Source organism: Mixophyes fleayi, chromosome 3 (genome assembly GCF_038048845.1).
Source record: "Mixophyes fleayi isolate aMixFle1 chromosome 3, aMixFle1.hap1, whole genome shotgun sequence".
Classification (NCBI taxonomy): Eukaryota; Metazoa; Chordata; class Amphibia; order Anura; family Limnodynastidae; genus Mixophyes; species Mixophyes fleayi.
This window is the reverse complement of record NC_134404.1, coordinates 42,118,734-42,133,960: the sequence shown is the minus strand read 5'-3', so window position 1 is coordinate 42,133,960 and position 15,227 is coordinate 42,118,734.

The following is a 15,227-nucleotide window of genomic DNA, read 5'->3' as shown; positions in this document are numbered from 1 at the left end:
TAATAAATGAAATATGGGAAACCTTGTGCACCATAAATAACCTCTAGCTTTCCTTTTTGTTTGAACTATGATAAATATGTTATTGGTAGCACCCCTCCAGATGAGATAGGAATTTTCATAAGATTTTTATATTGGAGGGTCATTCCCTAATCAGTGCGACAGTAACCTCCCCCTTTTTTCTTTTGAAGACTGCACACAGGTTTTCCCAGCAAGTATTCCCCAAACAATAGTATCCTTTATTGCACTCCAAGGATATCATCTGACAATAGCTGGAGGAGAGCTGCAGTAGGAGTTTGTTCACCAAATGCATATTTAGCAGATAAAGGATATATAGGGTGTTTAAGTACTAAGGCAAATATGAGTTGGCAACACACTATAACGCACACCCCTGCCCACCTTTGTACGGCAAAATCCTTAGCCACATCAGAGGTGGCGGAGGTCAGCCCTGCTCCATTTTTGGCGCGGAGATATGCTATATGTAAGAAGAACATTTTAAATATGGAGCCACTCTGCTCCAAAATATGCACAGCGGTGGCTCAGGGGCTCAATGTACATTAGCGAGTTAGTTCATAGAGTTCATTGTTCTCAGAACACCCATTAAAACAAACCTTGGTGCCATAAGTGGGATTCCACATTTTCTTTTCAAATGCCATATTGTATTTTTTTTATAAAAACAAGTATATAAATGGAAAATGTACAAAGCAATTGTATAGTAATATATTAATCATTCCCTAATACAGTATACAAATTACATTGTACAACGAATAAGGTTGTAATAGGAAAACTCTGGTCTGGCATTTGCTTCTTATAAGTGACATTGCAGGATTCTTTTTCTTTTCTTATTTTTTTATATCCTTATAAGGACAAAATCAGTTTCACATGCAATAGATTTTTTGGTTCTTTTAAATGTATTTTTTTTTATAGAGAATTGGATGATGGAAAATTAAATGGTAGAAGGCAAAGCAGTTCCAATTAGTCTGTGAGTGTTTATGATTGTCTTTTGATAAAGTATATGTTAATACTATAAGATTGTGCAAAAGTGCTTAACACAGCTTGAGACTAATAGGCCAGTTTCATTGTAATCAATATTTAATGTCTTTTGTAAATTTGTAGTTCCTAGAGAATTCTTTAGGATGTAAATTATTGGAAAATTGTAACTTAACTGTGACATTTATAACCTGTGCATAATCCTCTAGAAAACATGTCCACAAGGTGACCTGCAGAACAAGATTAATTTGTCAGTCATAGTGCTGTCCTCATGCTGGGTGGACACAGACCTCTAACTTTTAGAAGGTCACTGCTATCCCCCATACAATGTCTAAGTCAGAATCGATCAAGAGCAAGGAGAGTGTCCGGCTTGTTAAATCTGATGTATTTTTTTCTATATAACATACGTGCCATAGAAGCAGACAGGCAGCTGTCAAAGCCACATAACGACATATACAGGACAAGGGAAAGGGACATAACTTACCGTTACCGGGCAGTTTTAAAGTGACCTTTGTTGCAATTGTTGAAGAACCAGTTAATTGGGTGCGAAAGTGTCTTCTCACTTGTCACTCTTTTTTCCTCTTCTTTTTCTCCTATGTGGTGCTCATTTCTCTTGGCTGCCCCATGGCCCTCATCACCACGGTTCTACCTGCTGGGATCAAAACTTGGTTACTGTTTGTTAGTCATTCTCATTGAGAGCATAATACAAGCAGAGATAAGTGAAGACTGATTGGGGACCTAAGTAGGTTACCAGGTTTAGGTGTGTGTAGGACTATGTATATTCATACTATCATAGCATATACCTTCCATGATGTCAAGAAGCAGACCTGTCAGGAATGACATACAGGAATCATTCTCTTAAAAGCTCACCTTCAGTTAATTTACCCCTATGATGCTTAATAGTCTTTCTCCTCTTATCTTCAACCACACACCCAGTAAGTCCTTTATCACAGCCCATTGACAGACACATCTCCCAGGGATAATGGACAGTGTATTGTCCCAGGCACATTCCCTGGATGCCCAAGCATAGTAGGCAGAGTGGTTGCAGAATGAATAATCATGAATAGGTTTAGTATGTATTGGCCTGTATTGCATTATACGCTCCCAGCGCTCCAAGCCTATAGATGACACCTACATTGTCTGTAATACAGCACTGGCAATTGGCTGTTTGCTGGTGGCAGGAAAGAGTGGTATATTTTCAGCATGGAGCAAAAGTTACTATGAACAGAAGTTGAAGTGATCATTTTTGTTTTCCACTATTGACCATAGCAACAGGAAATATATTAAACATACTAAAAGTCATGAAGTTACCAGGGGGTACTCTGAGAGGACTCGGTTTATGTAGGTGGCCACCCCTATCATGTTTAACACAAGACAATGGGGAAAGACAATTTCTGTTTGTTTTTGAAACCCATTAACTAAACTTAAAGTTTGGACCTGTTACATTTCCTGCTGAACCCTCGAAACTTTAGACCTACAGTCAGCATCACAAGCAACGTAATTGTCATGCCATTGCACTTGCTTGTGTTTAAGATATAATATGTATAAACATTATATATACATATTTAAGAGAGTGTATGAATGGCAATAAATTGATAAAAATAGGAATCAATATCAGATTGAAAGAATCCATTGAGGAAGGCACAAATTAGTGGTAAAATGTATTTGGAAAGTAAGAAGCTACCACTACATAAGTTTGCACATGATATTTAAGTATTTTAATATTTTATTTCCATCATTTCTTTAAGTTTATTACCAATTTTTATATATCCATCCATTAAACCATCTCATTATTAATTCATTATTATCAAAATCAATTTCATATACTCTTCATATTTTACATTCACTTTATTCTATTATTCACGCTCTGGGATTGCCTTCAATGAATATTTCCCATATATTATATTCCTGTTTACAAGTTCTATTGATTTATTACTATTCATCTATCATACTCTTGTACGCTGATTTGTATTGACCAACACTGGCTTCTATATAACATTTTAGAATGAAAAAACAACTTTTATCTCATATGTCTGTAAAATCATACTCACTTAAACTAAGCAGCATGATGGCCTAGGGGTTAGAACTTCTGCCTCACAGCATTTGGGTCAGAAGTTTGATTCCTTACCATGTTCTCCCCATGTTTGTGTGGGTTTCCTCCAACACTCTAAAGAAAAAGGTAAATTGGCTGCTGATAAAATTAATATGAGTATGTTATGGAATTTAGACTGTAAGCTACATTGGGGCAGGGACTGATGTCAATGAGTTTTCTGTACAGCGCTGTGGAATTTATAGAGCTATATAGATAAACTATAATGATTTAATCATTGTTATTCAGTGATCTTTTATCATCTTTACTTTTGTAATATTTCCATGCATGATTCTTAGTCCTATGTTTTCTCTTTTTCTATATGTAATTATTATGGTTTATTAACTAATAAGGTATTTTCATACTTTTTAATTGTTTATATGCTTTTTTAGTACTTAATATTTTTACAGTCTACGCTCTATTCTTCGGCCACCACGGGCTTCCAATGCACGTCTGGAACAACTTTCTTGCCACATCACTCCTGACAATTAATTAAATCAGTGAAGTCATGTGACTCCACACAACTAGCAGATAAGTATAGCTAGCCGCTTGTGATTGGCTAGCGCATGAAAAATGGATTATGATCTGGTATCCAGTGAAGGCCTGTCTGGGTCAATTCAGTTCAGTCATTCTGAGGTTGACCCCACTGTCATTACCCCCCTGCTATAGTGGGAATTTGGAAGACGGTACTCTGCCCATATTTATTTAACAAGCTTTACCAATCGTTTCAATGGCCATGGTTTCAGGGGCAGCACGGTGGCTCAGTGGTTAGCACTTCTACCTTACAGCACTGGAGTCATGAGTTCAATTCCCAACCATGTCCTTATCTGTGAGGAGTTTGTATCTCCTCCCCGTGTTTGCGTGGGTTTCCTCCGGGTGCTCCGGTTTCCTCCCACACTCCAAAAACATATTGGTAGGTTAATTAGCTGCAAACAAATTGACCCTAGTCTCTCTCTCTCTGTCTGTGTGTCTACGTGTGTGTATGTTAGGGAATTTAGACTGTAAGCTCCAATGGGGCAGGGACCGATGTGAGTGAGTTCTCTGTACAGCGCTGCGGAATTAGTGGCGCTATATAAATAAATGGTAATAATAATAATACATGTATAAAACATTTATTTGTCACTCATCTCATCGGTTTTCATGTATTCTCAAAGATCTGAAACCAGTGAGTTTATTTTTGGAGATGTCTGTGGCAAATTCAATCACCCTTTACTAGACTTCATTGTTCTATACTTTACACAGCAGAAGTTCACGATTTCTGAGATTTTTAGATTTCTAGCAGGTTCTTCTTATTTGATCTGAAAAAGTGGCGACTTCCCAATGAAATCACTGGAGCATATTGATTGACAGGATGATTTCTGCAAGTCTCTCTTTACTTGATCTCCTACATAAAGCATTATCTTAGAAAGTAAAGAGCAGCTTCTAGAACATATAGGTTTAAATGTTACGTAATACCTACAAGAAAGAAAATCATTCTAGCCCCCCCTGAGTGTCATGTAGGATTTCGGTTTAACATGGATTAAGCCCATAAACACAACGCACAATTTACTCCGCAATCTAAATGGGGGGAAAAAAAATGTTGTTGCAAGCTAATGCAAAATGTAGTCTACTCTCATTAACAAACAGAAAAGGAAGTTCTTCCTCTGTGGTCACGATTAAACAGTAATTTGTCGCAGTCTGTCTCTGCTGTGGTACTGAAAACACTGTGCCCTTAGGGCTGACACCCCTGCATGTCTGTTACATACTCTAATATGTTCCCATTACCACTGAGTGCATAGTCCCAGCTTTCTGTACATTTTCTCTCATAAACTTATTTGTATGCAGCCCGCTGCAGCATGCGGATGTAGGGGAAGGGAGGTAGCACAGCGATAAAACACATTTGACTGAAGACGATGGGATAGAGTACGCTGCTGCTTTTGAAGAGGAGCATAACAACGACTTCTATTTTGTGCTAGAGGACGTGGACCTGTACACAGGCATGTTCCTATTTGTTAAATCATTTTTACTTCTACTAGCTGAATAATAAAGAAGTATATTAGTATCATTGTCACAATAACTGCAATAACAATCACAGTATTCTTCATATATTTGTGCGCTGCAAAACAGATTATGTAGCGCAATACTATAGGGAAGATATAAAATAACAAACTGACACAAAAAACAGTCAATGCTGAAAATAAAGCTTGCCGTCCAGAGCGATGCATTGTGGGTAATAATGAGGCTATGCTGCAGGTGACACCAATTTTTATGTAAGCTTCTGTGGGCATCATTTATGAAGGGTACAGAACAAAAGAAGTATTATGAAACTAGACTGAGGGAACCTGCAATTAAATTATGCACAAATCAAAATGTTTCTACAGAAGAGGAAATTTTACAGCTGTGCGGATTTTCGAATAGATAATTGTCATGATCCGCTTTCGCCAATCTCCAGTGGTATTCAGCACTGTTGGTGTAGGACTAGGAATTTCGGATGGAACAAAAATGATAGGGAGAATTCCACACGGAACCTTTGAGGCCACAATCCTGACAATGGAACATGTGACCTCTGCAGCCAAATAAGGCAAATGTTCTGTGGGACAGTTTGAAAATATATGAAACTGTTCATGACTAGAGAAAACGCCAAATACTTAGGAATTTCTTCTAACAGAGAAGTGGTACTGTGCTCATGTCCGCAAATAAAGAATCAGAAAAGAACCTGAGCATTTTCCTTGGCAGCTGTGTTGTGTTAATTCGGGTGGATGGCTGGTCAAAACTGTATGCAATTTTCCATGCAAAAAAATAAAATAAAAAATAGATTACAACCAGAACATAACCTTGTCTATTAAAAGATGACACCACAAACAAACATTCATTCTGCCATGTACTCGCCATTCCCTGCATCTGCAGAGGGAAAGGGTCGGCTAAATACACAGCGATGTCACGTGCGGAGTGAAGAAACTAGGCTGAGATACGGACAAGTCGTGTCTGGCAAAAGACATAAATTGCCAGGTTTTGGGTATGTCTATAAGCAGAAAGTAAAATTGCTTCTCTTTATAATTTATACACCTAGATACCTCGAGTGACAGTAAGGAAGAGAGTAAGGTATCTGAGCCCAAAAATAAATACCGATAGCAGATTTATATTTATGACGGGGCTGATTAAAGTAAAATCTATCCTACTGTATACCACGAGTGCTGTCGGCTCCCCTATTCACCATGTGACATAAAAGCCCATGTTTACAAAAATATACAGCAATGGTATCTTGGGCCTGATTTAACATGGCACGTATCTCACAATTTTGTATGCAGAGTACGCAAAATCACTCTGCATATGCCCAAAATTGGCAGAAACGTCAGTGACCGCAGCCTGTTCCGTCCGCCAGCGAGCGCAAAAGGTCACTTTCTACAGCCTACGATTTTGTGGAGTGAACTGGGCAAGGAAGGGGTTGCTTTGCCATACTGAATGTACATTATGGGCGTGCCAAACTCAAGCACACACAGCCACATCCGAAGCAAGAGCTGGACATCTCAAAATTACTTTTTCAGGGGCAGGTTGGGTTGTGCTGAGGCTGTGCTGGGAGGCATCTGCCCCCTGGGCCGGTTCCATAGTAAGATACCTTGGGCTGAGTCACTGGGCCACCTGCATTTTTTCCCTTTAAAATAGGCTGCTGAGTCGAGTCTTGCCCCCTGGGCTAAACTTGGCCAGCCCCCCCTGCTTGTTTTTCTGCCGTATCTCTTGCACCAGCTAAAGGGCTTGTCTATGTCCTGATCAGTAGTGATAACAGTCTTATATGCATGCTATAACATGTGTTTGCAATCACGAGCAACTGTAAAAATGTATTTTATGTTCAGTAGACATTAACAACATTCTAATAAATAAATGTATTTTATGGGGGGGAATTAAAAAAAGACACTTTTATCATTTTATCATGAATGCCTTTATTATTACCAGGTGACATTAATTAAATGTTTTTATTATTTACATATGCATTCTTCTGCAAATTTATAATCCACACGGGTATTAGACATATCCTGCAGTGTCTTGTGTAGTAGAACACAGTAGACCGACACCTGTATTCAACAGCGCACGTATTTTGAGAGCCTTGCTGAATTCGTGAGCATGCAAAACAAACCTAAATATGTGCGTATAATACTGAACACGGGTTGCACTCAGACTACGTGCCTTGTTGAACCAGGCCCCTTATGTTTAAAAAATGATGGCAAATATAAATGACTGTAAATGGTTATGGAAGGTCAGGATAGGGCTTGTTCACTGGCATTAGTAGCAGAAAATGAAGAGTTATGGGGTATTTAGGTAAACAGTGAGTTAGCGCATGTTGCAGCTTTTCAATGTTTAATGACCCTCATAACTCACATAATTCAGTAGAAAGTGAGCACCATACAAAGCAGTTCTTCACCTCTGTGTGACCTCCAGTTATCTCTTTTTAAAGGGAACATGAAGACTCCAAGAAATTGTCCTCTTTGAGCTGTCAATATCGGATCCCCTTGGGATCTTTCTCAGATAATGTACCATAGAATTACCTATCTGAAGTCATAACGTGAACACCTCCCCCTTCCCTTCACTACAGGTGACAACTCTGTCTAAATGCTTCCAAGTATTAATTAATCAAAGAATATATTTATTAAAGCCTAGTAAAGCTATGGAAGATTTGTGAGCTGATGATGATGATAAGGATGATATCTATGAATCACCAACAAGCCCCACCACCAGGAGATGCAATATCAGACATGAACAAGTTACACAGTGGAGAAAAATCAGGACAAAATAAAGGCAAAATTACAGGATAATTTTAAATTTAGAGCCGTAAACAATGGTTGATGCAGCAGCCCAGAAGTAATCAAGGCAGAGAACACTCAGTTAAACAATACCACTTTCAAAACCTGGTATCTCTCAGTATTACTCATCTAATGGATAGAGAATGCTAGATATATGTATGTACTCTCCTTCAGCCTAAGTTTACATCCTGTGATTTCCGTTCTATTTCCAATCATTGGTTTCGTTATGTCTCAATACACATGGATTCCTTCAACCCAGTGCTGCAAAATCTTCATTGAAGTTTGATAAGACAAAAAATGTAAGTAATGTAAGTCTGAAAGCGTGTTCCTCCTATAGCATATGAGCCAAAAACGTGCATGGATCTACTTGTCCAGGTGTCGGTGTCTACTGTGGGGTATTAGAATTTTAGCATCTACTGAAGTGCGTAGCTGGACAATTCAGCACACTCTTAATGCACCTACAGGCACAGCTATGCTTTTGTTGTTTTTTTCACTGTGTTGGAGGGAATATTTAAGTGAGACTTAAGAGATGGTAAGGATGCATTCATAGCGCTGTTCTCTGGTTAGCGGGTGGCTGCATGTACTCTTCCCCTCCGTAAAAATGAATTCCTTAATGGTTGTAGGAAGTATTGGTAGCATTGAGACATCCTATACTTTCAATGGCATGGCTTTTGTACCATTCAGGCATATATATGCTTTAAAAGCTCCTGAATTGCAGTAAATATCAGGGTTGTATTCTGTTAGACGTCTGAGTCCTCGTTATTTTTGCAGCTACAGAGTAATTTCGGTGTAAAGGTATTTTATTTGAGTTTGACTGCACGGAGCTGCAACCTCAATCAGCCATCTCATGTGGGTGATGCCATGTTCCCTAATATTTGTTAATATGACTCATTATAAGATGTAATAATCAGCTTCAATTGTCTTTGGTAAAATTATCCTAAATGGCATTAAGTGTTTTCACATTGTCAAATTTTTACACTGTCAACAATTACAACTGATGGATCTCACAGCTCCAAAAAGAGGAAAAACAGCATCAAAATCTTCTATGATATTTCAGAGCATTCGGAAGCCGGTGATGACTTCTTGAGTGCCATATCTGTTAATAACATGTCACATCCAGTTTGAAGGGCATTCGCCAGGGTTGATTCAATTACCCATCTCTTATTTGGAGCTAGGTATCACCTTACAAATTCCTTCTTTGAGGAGGTTTCTCTGAATGGAGTCTATGATGTGGCTTACTCTCACGATGGCTATGATGAGTTGGAAGACTACAAATTTCCGGTCTTGAGATCTCTTGAGGCTTTTTTACATCTTGGGTTGTAAAGAAGTCTTCTAAACAGCTTTATTTTACACAACATCTGTGCGCTGGAGAATATTGTTTCTTCTAAAGATTCCTGACTTGGAAAACCTACCGATTCCATCCAGAGAAATGATTTCTTGAGTGAATCCATACCCTAGAATGATTATGAAGAGAGGAGGCATGTAATATATCTACTTTGTCAATGTTTTCAACATGTTCATTCTCCTTTTTGTTTTGTACATGTAGCATGACAGTTTTAAAAGTATTTGAAAGGGAAATTGAGATTCTGGGAATGTTTGTGCTATTCCCCAAATATTACTTTGTTTGACTATTGTTATGTTTTTCTTGGTTACTGCATCGTTCAAATGTGTTGGCTGGATCAGCCCAAGTTGTCATCCTGTAAAGTTGTATCTTGCCATGATATAAATGTTTGCCTGTTACTTGTCACACGTCGGACCTGTGGACCCAATTCCCAGGGTTCAGCGAACTCACCTGCCCACACTCCCTGAGCATCCTGCCAGCTCAGTGGCACGGCATCTTCCCTGACACTAGCTGATTTCCTGGACTGCGCATGTGCAATCCCAGCTTTTATCACCTCCTCCTCCCATTCATTTGGAGCTAACCACAGTGGTCTCCATACCTGATGCAGACTATGGCTCATTGTCTCCAGCAACTAACCACAGTGGTCTCCATACCTGACGCAGACTATCGCTCATTGTCTCCAGCAACTCTGCAGCTAACCACAGTGGTATCCATACTGACACAGACTATCGCACCTTGTCTCCAGCAACTCTGCAGCTAATCATAGTGGTGTCCATACCTTCCGCAGACTATTGCTCTTTGCTTTCAGCAACTCTGCAGACCACCAGGCCTTCCTCAGTCTATTGGATTATCATTTTTTCCGAGCCTGTGGGTTCTCTCTACTGGTCTTGTCTGGCATTCACTCAGAGGACCACGACCTGCGGGGTAGAGGCCGCAAACTCCATACCTCCTTTGCTGGGGTCCATGGTGAAAACCGTCTGCCTCGTTAGACTCTGCATCTTTGGGCTGAGTAGCTCCTAGTCAGACAGGCTACAAAAATCTGTGTCATTACTTGACATGGATTGTTGTCCATAATGACACTGGCTATTGTCTGACATTTCTATCTTGTGTGGTTATACTATCAAAATGCATTAACAGAACCTGACTTCCTCATGTGACAAGTCCCATTCTCGTAACTTCACCACAGCCCATGGTGTTTTCAGCAGCATTCTTCTTACTTAAAGGGATCAGTGTTGTCCAAGGATCTTGTCAAATCAAAACTGAACCATAGATGGTCCAGTTAGCATTCGTCAGGTCAGAGGTTATTTTTATCTACATTAAAGTCAGTTTATATTTATTTTTCACAGCGGGCCAGCAAATACAATTACAGAAAGTAATGGTCGTATCTAGTCAGCTATTAAAAAATCCTTAGAAGATCTTCAGCAGAGACCTTATTGGTGATGTACAGGTTACAATAAACCAGCTTTCCTTGCCAACCTCCTGCTTCTTTAGTGCTAATCTTCCATCGTCTCCTCTGGGTCAACAAAACAGTAGTTGCAAGAGCATATGGGAAATCACTGCTGTCTATAAGATATTTGTAACAGGTTACAAAACCAGAAGATAAATTGAAAAAAATTGCCTTGGTCCACTCTCTTCACTGACATGTCCTAAAAATGAACCTGGCAACACTCTAAGCTAGAATCTCACTAATTATTGTATTAATTCATATTAGCAATTAGACATAATAACTAATCTTGTGTATATATTTCATCAATGTATTAAACTAACTGTTGCTAGATGGTGGTCCTTTTCCATAGAGCAAATACATTTTCCAGGTAAGGAATTCCAACTTTTTTTTACATTTCTTCAACAACAGATCTTAGTCTACACACTATTTATTTAAAGCAGTACTAAAGAACCTCCTAAAGTTTCTCCCAAACTTTCTCTCTTTCAATTTTTTTTCTCTGCAATTGGTATTTACATCAGACATGTTGGGCTCAAGTCACTAAGGCACGCATACTGAGCGCAATGTGCGCTTGTTTTAGAATGCCCATAAGTCTGGTCATCAAGAAAGGGATCAGAAGATACGTGTGATGACTACGGGTGCAGGATTACTCTGCTCTACTAGACAGCACACTGCAGTATACATACAATACCTTTGTAGAATATAAACTCACAAAAGAACGCACAGAAAAAAATAAATATTCAATTAATGTTACCTGTTAGTAATATAGTCATTAATGAGAAAACGTGTAAATTAAAATAAACTTTTTTTTTTTTTACATATTTTATTCATGAAAAACAATTCTTATGCTTTTCTTAATGTGTACTGTACATAAGATACATTTTTACAGATGCTTCTGATTGCCTACGCATGTTTTAGCATCCATGCTCAGCCATCATAACTAGTATTCGGACTGTAGCTGGAGCAAAAGATACAGAAGAAAAACATCTTGCTTCTGCGTGCGCTGGAGGTTGACTTGGACATTGCTGCACAGGAATGTCCTTACGGTACATCGCCCATTCCTCTCTTCGTTCCCTCCCTGAAATCGTATGGTGTAGTAAGTGGCATTTATGCTCCAAAATTACTTGGATGAGGCGGCTTTCCTTGGCGTTGTCAGGATTCTTAGCATTAATGCCAAAGGTTAGTCCACAGCAACAACAGGTTCCAGGATGCGAAGGTTTTACTGCAGAAAAAGGTAACAGGCTTAGGTGCTGGTACAGGATGGATGTATGTAATGCCAGCAGTGGTCTGTGTGGAGATGGTGCCGTAGAGCAACACAGTGCAAGGGATGGATCAGAAGCCAGATTGAACTGTAAATGTAGATGATGAAACACAGTGAACACAGGTGAGTCCATGGAGCAGACAGCGGGCACCTTGAACCTGAGGCTGGGAAGGTGGTATCACAAATGATAGGCAGAGTCAAAACACCAGATGAAGGGTCAGTTCAGGCAGCAATATACGTAGTCAGGGTAATAAGCAATAGAGTAAATCCAGGCAGCAAACAGGGATGGTCAGGTCATAGGCAGAGGTCAAAATCAAGTACTTGAGCAGAATATACACAGGGATGACAGACAACAGCAGCATGCAAAGACATATGATGAACTGCCACATCTTACTGGAACAGGCAGTCTTATAAAGGCAGTGAAATAGGTGCAAGTGCTGATTAGGGAAGAAGGTTAACTCCTGCTGGCAAAGTGAAAAGTTCAGTGGTAAGACAGCAGCACCTCTGGTGGTAAAAAGGTGCTGCAAGCCAGATACATATAATGGCAAAGTCAAACATAGTTCTATGCAGACGGGAGCTTCAGAAGGCAAAGCAGCATCCCCATAGAAGATGCTGCAGTGCAGACGGAGGCAGATCGCGAAAGCCGTTTAGTCTGGTTCCCATGCATGCATGGGAATGAATGTGCAGACAATATGCGCAATATTTGCAGATATGCTCCTTAATGATTCAGACCCATCATCTCTAGTGTTTATTCCTTTTTAATTTATAAATGTTTAAGTTACTTCCATGTTACAAAAGAAATTCTGAATGCTTTCATAAAAGTTTATAAATATTTTAATTAGTCATGCCATATGTATCATACTAAAAAAAGGTGTATATTAGCAAAATATATATTAATCATGAGGATTTACTTAATACACCCTGTCAGTCACAGTTATTTTCCATTTACACATATCTTCAGGGTAAATTCAGTAAACCTATATTGCCTGGATTACCACGTACAAAATCTTCTATTTACAATCCAATGTGGGGGTAGAACAAACAAGATATTTTTTCACTGACCATAGGCCGATAATGACTAAAGGTTATGTTTTTCCTCTGGAGATATAAAATCCTTACTTCTCTGTAAACACGAGTCTACGCCAGTATGTGATATATCCCACATCAAGAGAAGATGCCGCTAGGTATATTTTACAATTCTGTTCTGAATCTCTTCTCTGTCCATCATCTGGGACTCGCAGTGTATTCATTTATTTTGCCAATGATATTTTGTTCCTCCATAATATTACCAATGCAATTTTGCTTGAAGATTACATTAGGTAAATTGATTTAAATTAATGGAATTTTGTAGCACAGAATGAAAAGGCAGAAAGAGAGAAGAGCAGATGTAAAGTTTATGAAATTCTTGGTGACTGCTCCGGAGATGTTGTAAATATTAATTAAATTTGGTTTGCTTTTCAGAGTGGAAAAAAAGTAAAGTCTTGAACACAACTTAGTGCTCTTTTATTGGATGCAGGGAACTTCTAGCTGGAAAACGTATTTTATTAATACATATTATACTCCTATTTTCTCTCCAGCATCCTATATTTCCCTCCCTCATCATCACTTTTATCCTTTTTAGTCTACACCCAAGTACTAATTTATTTCCCGCACCCTCCTCACTTACTGACCTCACACTCCTAAATCCTCCTCCCATATCCTCTTTCCCATATGCTCTTTCACGCCCTGCTACTTCTCGTAACTGCTGCCCACATCTCACTAAACCCAGAGCCCCATGCAATGCCCACTATCTGCTCATGTTCCTCGTCCTACCTCAAAACTTCCCATCCACCTCCTGGTTACCATCCCTCCAACCTTATCCAAATCTCTTCCCTTTTACTATGCACTCTTGCATTCATCCATAGTCTATTCATTTCAAAATACCTCAACCTCCAAGTCATTACAGAAACCTGGCTTACCTCCTCCTACACTACATCCCTTGCTGCACTCTCCTATTGGAGAGGATTCTCCATTCTCCAAGCTGCACCTTCAGAGTCATACCCTTGGAAATTTTCCTTCTCTTTCTTTTGCTATGAAGTCCACTCCATTCCTCTTATTCTTATCACAGCTCCACCTTTGTGTAGCTATCATTTACCACCCATTTTACCCCAGCTCTTTTTTCCCAATTACATAACAACTTTGCTGCCTGGCTCACTTATTATGTATCATTTAATTTAGTCTTATACTAGATGACGTCAACATTCACGTTGACAATCCCACAGTCTCTGCTGCTACAAAACGTCTTTTGTTTATTTCCTTATTTGGTCTCTCTCAGTGGACTTCATTCCCCACCCATTGTGATGGACAATCCCTTGACATGCTTATCCTCTATGTTTAATTTCTCAAGCTTGCACTTCCCACTCTCCAACCACAACATTTTTTTCCGACAGTCTTACATTACCTCATGCTCCCCTCTGGCCCCCAAATTCACTTGAACACAGCTATACCTAAATGATATAGACCCAATGTATTTCTCTTCTTCACTTAAACTACTTCTCTCTCCTATAACTACTTTTGTCTCTTTCTACAACAACACACTCACTTAAGCAATAGCCAATGCAGCTCCACCCAACCACATAGAGTCTCTGATGATCCAAACCTCAACTACTGCACAATAAACCTTACAAATACCTGCAAAAGGCTGCTGACCACCACTGGAGGAAATATTGATACAACGCAGACGTCCTTTACTATAAATTGCTTATTTTATCTTACAACATTGCACTTTCAGTTGTCTTGCAAACCTACTTCACTTATCCACCCAGACCTCGAGCACCGAGCACCACTTCTCTGCCCATCGGCTACTCTGCCAGCATGGACCACATTCCCCTTCCTCTCTCACAGGCCATGACTTTATCATCTACTTAAAAGCAAAAATTGACACCATTCCACAAGATATTCCTTTCTGCCAGACCCCACACTCCTTACCCATGTTCTGCAACACTCCCCAATCCACCCTCATTCTCCCCAGTAAACGAGTGCAAAGTCTCCTCACTCACGTCATTATCTCACTGTATATCATACCCGCTCAAACTTATTCCCTCACAATTTCTCTCCTCCCTGTTACAAAATTGCCAGACCTGGCTTGTAAAGATTAGGTTAACCCTGACCCTAACCTTAACTCCTAACCCTAACTCTTAACCCTAACCCTAACCCCTAAAATAAAACTTATATTGGATGAATGGCACCCGGGTCCGTCCATCGGCTCTTTAACAGGAGTCGCGTTTTGATGTGACGTCATTTTCCTCATTCGGAAACACATCGGGTCGTCACATCGCTTCATCTGTGTC